Here is a 9,707-nt window from a genome sequence, read left to right on the forward strand (position 1 = left end):
AAACGACATGTGTCAAATAGTCACAATTGGGAGATTCCCTGGCTGGAAAGCGCCTCTCCCCTACAGCCTTCCACTTCGGGCACACACAAACAGGCCTACTCACTTTGTGAAAATCAAACCTTTCAATGCCCTGGAACGTATGGAATCAAAACCATACCATTCCATGGTACGGACGGAAGGAAGGCTGCGCGACAGTAAAGCAGTGAAAGGGCTGCAAGAACTCATCACTAGATGTGCTGGATCAGGGGAACCATGCGTAGTTCGGAAGCTCGGGAAACACACAATGTGAAGGAAGGGAGATGAGATTGACTGCACAAATCAGAGAATATGAAATGGATCAAGTGATTTTGGATCTAGGATCGGACGTGAATGTCCTACCAAAGCAGACATGGGAGCACATGGGCAGGCCCGCATTGCAATGGTCTCCTATTCAATTGCGAATGGAAAACTAACAAAAGATCCTACTAATGGGAAGATTGCAGGGAATAATGGTAGATATCGAAGGTGCGAGTGCACTTGCAGATTTCGAAGTGATAGAGATTGTTGATGAAAACAATCCCTATCCCACGCTACTGGGAATAGATTGGGCCACTAATATGAATGAAGTGATAAATCTAAAGAAGCGCAAAATGATTTTTGAGAAAAAGTCACTGTGCGTAGTGGTACCTTTAGACCCTGTGGAAGGATTGCGCTACACAGAGCCAGTGCGCGACGACGAGAGTGACGATGATCTAGACTGTATCTACAAGATAACCACTCGAGAATAGGATTGGGTGAATCCTACAGCGGATGGCAGGATTTCGTGGGAGCACGAAAGCTCCTACACATCAGATTCAGATGAGGAAATAGAACGATGGCAGAACCGGTTACATGAGATAATCACGCTCAATTGAGACATGATGGTAAGATCACTATGTTGTGTGACCAAAAAAGGGATCTACCTATGTATGATGGGTTGAAAATGGTGGATGATTTCTTGAACAAATTTGAAAGAGAGGTGCCAGAACAACAACGGTTCAATGCTTTGAAATGGGTACTACACGCTACGCCTGCAAGGTGGTGGGGTACACACCAGCAGAATTTTGAGGACTGGAGGGAATGTAGAAGGATGATGCTCATGTGGTTTGGAAAGCCTCAGATGTGGATAAAAGCCGAGTATGATGGAAGAAATAGCCTGCGCGCACACCTCTCCAGATGGGTATAGGAATATGGTATGCAACCTGCATGAACACACACCGTCCTCGCGATAGGAAATGGGACCGATAAGTCGGAGCGGGCAAGAAAATGGCGTGAATGATGAAGTATGATAAGACCAAGCATGCCAAAGATTATCTGCGTGTAGGCCTTTGAAAAAGTGTGCGAAGCACTGAACATAGTCCACCATGTGAGACGCACTGACTGGGACCTGCACGTACCAATGGTGCTATGGGCTTATAGGACCATGTGCAAAACCCTGACCACGTAGGAACTTCCAACGCTAAAGTATGAAGTAGATGCTATAATCCCTATGGAACATGCAACACCTGGTCCGTGCATGGTAGCACTCGTAGATATGACAATTTGCGAAGCCTAGAAAGAAGGAATCACACAGCCTCCAGAGACAAAATACATGAGACTTGAGGAAGAAATCCAATAGGGAAACCTCAGGATTGGTGAACTTGAAAAGGAAAGGGTACGATTACGAGCGAAAAGCGCTTTGATGGATGCGGAGGTCAAGAAGCTGAAGACGAAATAAAGGAAGAGTTTCTCACTGAAAAAACTAGGATGGTAAGGCAAGGTGCGTACGATCATACTGACAAGTTTTATAACTATCGCTACGAATTGGTTAGTCTGATGCCTTGGCTTGGACCACATATTGCTAAGCATAGGGACCACAGTAGCATGTTGCAAATGAGGAAGTGCGCAACCATAGAGGGTAGGGATTCTCCAAGAACCATAATGGAGGATAGGATGGAGCCCCACACAGAGGGTGCAACCACCTGACTAGCTAGGAGAAGGACAGTCTTAGTGCTCCAGGCAGTTGGAAGGGAGTGCGGGACTATAAACTATCCTGCCCGGGAGCTGCACGATGTTGGAGATGCACTGTTGGGTCCCTATAATACTAGTGATTACCCCATTACTATTGTAGTTACACCCCTTATTTATATTTTTGTGCCCCTATTACCCCCATATTGTTATTTCTGTGCCCCATAGAATCCCTCTATTGTTATTTTTGTGGCTTTATATTATTATTGTTAGGTCGGCTGGATTATATTGTGACTCCTTAGACTCCTATATATAGAAAGGAGGTTTTGTCATTTGAATCATCCAAGAATTGTTCATTTATGTGATCTAAAGGAGGTTGCCCCCTCGAAGAGGCTGAATTCTAAGGCGTTGATCTATCTTTTCTATCTTTTCTTGAGCTGGTTTCATAACATTTGGTATTAGAGCTTTGGATTCTAGGGTTTCGCTGCTCCAAACAGGTCATCGTGGAATTTTCGCTATAACTTTTTTTCTGTGATGTTTCAAAAGTTGCAAAAAAAACCCATTTGAGAAGAAATTTCGCTGAACCTTAGGTCCAGATTTCAGAGCTTTTTGCACTATATTTTCGGAGATATGATTTGAGGAAGTTGGTCTTTTTGCAGACTCCTGAATTACATTCAAAACAGGTGACCTGGGGAAAATCGTCATAACTTTCTCTCTGAGGATCGGATTGAAATTTCATAAGAAGGTACAGAAAGAGGACGGACTTTAGTTTCTTGTATGCATTTTTCAGATCCATAGGTCGAAACAATGACTCGTGGCACGTCGTACAAGTTTGTTCTACTAAACTAGTCTATAAGCAAGTCACTGTGGGAGATTTCGCAGAACTCTTCCTTGGAGAAAACCAATTTGGGTCAGACTTGTGGCATTGGAAAGAGGACTCAGAAGGCTACTACAGGTCAAAATTTCAGAACTGAATGATCCGAAATTACAGAGATACATCAGATTCAATATCAAGCTTCTACAAAGTGAAAAAAGGTGTGTAGTTTTTTTTAAAATTTTTGCATAAGCTTGGTTTGAAGGAATTCAAAGGGCATAGTAAAGCATTTTTATCGGTAACTGATGCCCCAAGGAAAGAAAATGCAAACACCTAGTAAGAAACTTGAAAGCTCTAGCATGACTCATGAAGAAGAGGAAGAAATGCTACATGATATATCAAAATTACAAGAACAAGTGCAACAAATGTCACGCTCACAAAAGCTAATAGAAGCTAAGATAAATGGCATGGAATCTAAGATAAAGGGCATGGAAGCTAAGATGGATGATTCGAACACAGATTTGAAGAGAGACATGGCAGATTTGAAGACAGATTTGAAGACAGACATGGACGAATTGAAGATAAATATGAATAAGTTGCTACAAGAAATGGGCACTAAGGATGAAAGGGTACTAAAGGAAACTCATGATGAGAATAAAAGAAATGTTAATCATGATTCCATAGATGCTAATGTTGGATCGAAGACTCACCATATTCCAAAAATCGATATGAGGAAGTTTGATGGCAAGGATCCTGCCACATGGATATTACAGATGGAGCAATTCTTCGATCTCAATAATGTGCAAAACACACAAAAGGTACGTATGGCAACTGTATATTTGGAACCAAATCAGTTTGTATGGTATCAATGGCTTTGCTCTCGTAAAAAAATTATCACTTGGGCAATTTTTACGGAAGAATTGATAGCACATTATGAGGATACAAAAAGCAACACTTTTTTTAGCCAATTGATAAGTCTCAAACAAAAGGGTTCAGTAATGGAGCACATTGAGGAGTTCCAAAAATTGAACATAAGGGTAAAAGATATTCCAGAGGAGCATAGGATTGATGTGTTCATAGGGTCTTTAAAGGATAATATCCAACATGATGTTTGCCTTTGGGAACCTGATTCATTAGAGAAGGCATTCAGGTTAGCAAGAAAAATGGAAAGCAAAATTATGGCAACCAGGAAGCATACCACTCACAACTATAAAGATGGAAGTGTTGTTGCCCCTAGTCTTCCACAACCTATAAGGTTGACACCACAACAATTGGAAGAAAAAAGAGCAAAAGGGCTTTGTTACAGTTGTGATAGCAAATACACTAAAGGTCATAAGTGTGCTGAGAAGAAATTATTCTACATAGATTGTGAAGAGGAAGAAGAAAAGGAGCAAGAAAGGTCAAAAGAAGAGGATATACTCCAGGAACAAAGCCTAGATGAAGAACAAATAAATCCGACCATATCTTGTAATGCATTGGCAGGAATTACCACTCCTCAAACCATCAAGATAGAAGGACAAATCAAGAAGAAAAAGGTAATAGTGTTGATTGATTCAGGAAGCACCCACAATTTTATTCATTGTAGGGTAGCAAAAGAATTGAATTGCTTCCTATATCCAGCACCAGAGTGTCAAGTGATGATTGCAAATGGAGGAACAATAAATTGCTCTGGAAAGTGCCATAATATCAAGCTATCCATGGGAGAATATGTATTGACTAGCCCAATGCTTTCCATTCCAATGGGAGGTGCTGATGTTGTACTAGGAGTCCAATGGCTACAATCCTTGGGTACAATAGCTTTTAATTTTCAAGAACTTTTCATCAAATTTTCTATGGAAGGAAAGGAAGTTGAATTAAGGGGTATTGCAGGGAAACCAGGAAAGATAATCAGCTCTAATGGTATGACAAAGCTTCTAAAAAAGGAGCAAAGAGGTGTAATTGCACAATTATGTTCGCTAGATGTTTCCACATCGGAATCATCTATTTCTCCAGATCTCCAAAAAGTCCTGGACAATCATTCCAAGGTATTTGAGACTCCCAAAGGTCTCCCACCTATGCGTGATCATGATCATGCTATTCATCTGATTCCAGGAAGTGTTCCTCCAAACATCAGGCCGTACAGATATCCCTATGTCCAAAAAAGTGAAATTGAACGTATGGTTGCAGAAATGCTAGAGGCTGGTATAATTCAACCGAGTCAAAGTTCTTTCTCTGCTCCAGTAGTATTGGTGCACAAGAAGGATGGATCATGGCGCATGTGTCCGGATTATAGGGAGCTCAACAAGCTCACTATTAAAGATAAGTTCCCCATTCCTGTCATTGATGAATTACTGGATGAATTGCATGGATCAATTTACTTCACCAAGTTGGATCTTCGTTCGGGATATCATCAAATCAGAATGAAGATTGAAGACATTCCGAAAACAGCATTTAGAACTCATGAGGGTCATTATGAATTTTTGGTCATGCCTTTTGGCCTTACCAATGCACCTTCAACATTTCAAGGTTTGATGAATTCAATTTTCAAACCATTCCTTAGAAAATTTGTGTTAGTATTTTTTGATGATATACTAATCTACAGCAAGTCTTGGAAGGATCATGTTGAACATGTTGACAGGGTGCTACAACTATTGGAGGAGAAAAAATTATATGCAAAAAGATCCAAATGTTTCTTTGGAGTCCAGGAGGTGGAATATTTGGGTCATATTGTATCTCATGAAGGAGTTAAGGTAGACCCTAGCAAAATTAAAGCCATTAAGGAATGGAAAATCCCCACATCCATAAAGCATCTGCGAGGATTTCTTGGGTTGACAGGGTATTATCGCAAGTTTGTTAAGAATTATGGGAGAATAGCAGCACCTCTAACAACATTATTGAAGAAAGATGCATTTTCATGGACTCCGGAAGCAACAAAGGCCTTTGAACATCTTAAAGAGGCAATGTGCCAAGCACCGGTCTTAGCTACACCGGACTTCACAAAAACCTTTATTGTGGAATGTGATGCTTCAGGAAATGGAATTGGTGCTGTTCTAATGCAAGATGAAAGACCCATTGCTTTTGAAAGTCGTCCAATCAAGGGAAAGTTTTTAAGCAAAGCTATTTATGAGAAGGAAATGTTGGCAATACTCCATGCACTTAAGAAATGGCGACCCTACCTAATGGGAAGACACTTCAAGGTAAAAACGGATCATGATAGCCTTAAATACTTTTTAGAACAAAGATTATCCTCTGAAGAGCAACAAAAGTGGGTCACAAAGATGTTGGGTTATGACTTTGAAATCATCTACAAAAAAGGGAAGCAAAATGTGGTGGCAGATGCACTCTCAAGAAAGGATGAGGATGTGGAAGCATTGTTGTGCGCCATTTCTATTATCCAACCAGATTGGATAAATGAAGCAAGGGAGGAATGGAAGAATGACGAAGAAGTGTGGGCACTTATTCGAAAGCTACAACAAGATTCCAGTACGTCTGATACATTTAGCTGGCAAAATGATTCGTTATGGTACAAAGATCGCTTATACCTCTGTAAGAATTCCCAGCTAAAACAAAAGATTCTTATGGAATTGCACACTTCTCCCTTAGGAGGGCACTCAGGATTTTTAAAAACTTACCACAGGGTTAAGAAGGAATTTTTTTGGGATGGCCTTAAATCAGATATTCAAAAGTTTGTGGCAAAATGTTTGGTTTGCCAACAAAATAAAGTTGAAACAATTAAGACACCGGGTCTATTACAACCTTTATCCATTCCAAGCCAACGTTGGGAGGAGGTTTCAATGGATTTTATCACAGGTTTACCCAAGTCTGAGGGAAAGAGTGTCATCATGGTGGTAGTTGACAGACTTACCAAGTATGCACACTTTTGTGCATTATCACATCCATTTAAAGCCAGTACAGTTTCTACTGCATTTATGGAAACAATTCAAAAGCTACATGGAAACCCAAAGATTATTGTAAGTGACAGAGATCCCATTTTCACTGGAAATTTTTGGACAGAATTATTTTCTTGTCTTGGTACTCAGTTAGCTCATAGCTCATCTTATCATCCTCAATCTGATGGGCAAACTGAGATAGTAAACAAATGTTTGGAAGGATATCTTCGTTGCTTTGTATCTGATAAACAGACACAATGGGTCAAATGGTTGCCTCTGGCTGAATGGTGGTATAACACTTCCTTCCATACAGCAACAAAAATGACCCCATTTATGGCACTTTATGGGTATCAACCACCATCCATCACATCATATTTAAGAGAAAATTCTAAGGTTCAGGCAGTGGAACATCACATCGAACATCAAAAACAAGTCCTCCAACTCTTAAAGGATAACCTCGTGTTGGCACAAAATAGAATGAAACAACAGGCAGATCAACATCGCAGTGAAAGAAGTTTTGATGTAGGTGATTGGGTATTCCTACGGCTACAACCATATAAGCAAATGTCCCTAAAGCAAGCTAAGAAGGATAATAAATTATCACCAAAGTATTATGGTCCGTACAAGGTGTTGCAAAAGATTGGTACTATGGCATACAAATTGGAGCTTCCTGCAGCTTCTCGATTGCACCCAGTTTTCCATGTTTCATGTTTAAAGAAGGTTATAGGCGACAAGCTCCCAGTTCAAACAATATTGCCAGAACTTGACGAGGAAGGAAAAATTATATTGGAACTGGAAGCAGTCACAGAAACAAGAACTCGACAGCTACGAAATCGATCAATTTCAGAGTATCTTATCAAGTGGAAGAACTTATCCGCTGAAGATTCCACATGGGAGGATGAGAATTTTATGCAGAAGTATCCAGAACTACTCAAGCATTGAGGACAACACTTTTTTGAAGGAGAGGGGCATGTTGGGTCCCTATAATACTAGTGATTACCCCATTACTATTGTAGTTATACCCCTTATTTATATTGTTGTGCCCCTATTACCCCCATATTGTTATTTCTGTGCCCCATAGAATCCCTCTATTGTTATTTTTGTGGCTTTATATTATTATTGTTAGGTCGGCTGGATTATATTGTGACTCCTTAGACTCCTATATATAGAAAGGAGGTTTTGTCATTTGAATCATCCAAGAATTGTTCATTTATGTAATGTAAAGGAGGTTGCCCCCTCGAAGAGGCTGAATTCTAAGGCGTTGATCTATCTTTTCTATCTTTTCTTGAGCTGGTTTCATAACATGCGCGCATAAGTAGCCAATCACAAGGTCTGCAATCGCGCACGAGGGATTGCGCTGCCGCATGGATTGGCCATAAAGTGACCGTTGAAGTCACTGTTCACAATGGGATGCTCGACTTGAGGCCAAATGGAGCGAGTGGTAGACATTTAAGACACGATTTGTGGGCAAGATTTGGGAAAATCTACCGCCAAGAAAGCATTAATGAACTGGAATTGGGGGTAACGATCGAATTGGAATTCAAAAGGCGCTATAAAACACAGAGGTTTTCCCAGCAAACAACACTTAGTCATTTGAGAATTAAGGGATTGAACAAAGCCCTAAGCATTGTGACCTGAGCATTAATTCAACCCCTGAATTCGCGAGTGATAGATTACAATCCAGGAATGATGACAGGGACTACAGATGGTTTGGGAATAGAAGAGGTAACCACCGGCGAGGCCACGCAAACCCTAACTATGGAGGATGTTCCAGAAGGTGTTGGGGTTGTGGTAGAGATCCCCAAATCACTGCGTAAACCACAACCCAAGAAGGATAATAAGGCAACGGCTCCCGTACGCATGTCGCCGAGGGACCCACTGCGCAGCAAACTATCAATGGAAGAGAAGGGGAAAGCTGTCACGATAGACACAGATGAGGAAGAAGAAGATTTGCAGGCCCTTATCATCATAGAGGAAGAAGATAAAGGCATGGAGGAGGATATTTAACCTACACATTCTACGATAAAACTGCTTGCATATATCCCCCACGAAAAGGGAAGGCCAAAGTGCCGAAGGACCTAGACGACCTTATGTTTGAAGGACCACACCTGGGCCGCGTGCCAACCATGAAGTTCGAATATTGGGACCTTGCCAACGGTGAGAAGTTCCCTCACTTGGAGACCGGGAACCTCATGAAGCATAACACTGTGGGGGTGGTGACAATGTTAGAACCGGGGAAGTGGCTGCGCGGTGTGGAAAAGGCCAGGCTGCTGAAATTATTATGGGTGCCGCATTTCCACCGGGCACCCATAGCCATTTTCATCATCACACAGTTGCTATGCCTAGTGCATGATGGGTATCTATGGCTGGAGGAGCCTATCCCCATCATGGAAGACCTAATCCATTGCATTTCTCGACTACCATACAAAGGAAAGGACCCCGCGACCATATCAGAAGGGAAGGGTAGTGATTTGGCCCTCGCAGAGGCCATGAAGACAAAATACAAGCTGGAGAAGAAGAAGAGGGGCTATGCTATCTCCAGCATCAAGGACAAAGCGGTACGCGTAGCTACCCAAATCCTGGCCGACAAAGTCATGCGAAAGTGCTGTGTAGATGAGGTACTTGCACCGGTGATCGCACTGGCCAAGCAGTGCATAGAGGGGGTCCAGTTTAACTGGGCTGAATTCCTCTACACTGAATTCTTGAAGAATTGTTGCAAAGCCCAGGAGTAGGGTAAAACCTTCCACTATGCGTGGCTATTGCTATCCATAGTGCTCATAGCGGGGGAACTGCCGGAGGAAAATCAATTCCCCCCAATTGATAAAGATTTACCAGAGGTCGTGAAGTACGCTTCGCTCTGGGCCACAAAGGATGCGAAAAGAATATGCAACACCAAAATCTTCTGGGTGCTCATGGAGATGAACATCTGGATGTGGATCAACTGGAAGCTACGCTTGTCGCCTACGGTGTACAACAGTCTACAGAGTTTTGCAGACTTTAAAGCTGATATGCACATAAATTTTATCAGGGTGCGTAAGGATCCGGCGAAGCAGTGGATG

Source organism: Pinus tabuliformis, chromosome 9 (assembly GCF_031772625.1).
Source record: "Pinus tabuliformis cultivar Carrire ecotype Pingquan chromosome 9, CPIR1, whole genome shotgun sequence".
NCBI classification, from domain to species: domain Eukaryota; kingdom Viridiplantae; phylum Streptophyta; class Pinopsida; order Pinales; family Pinaceae; genus Pinus; species Pinus tabuliformis.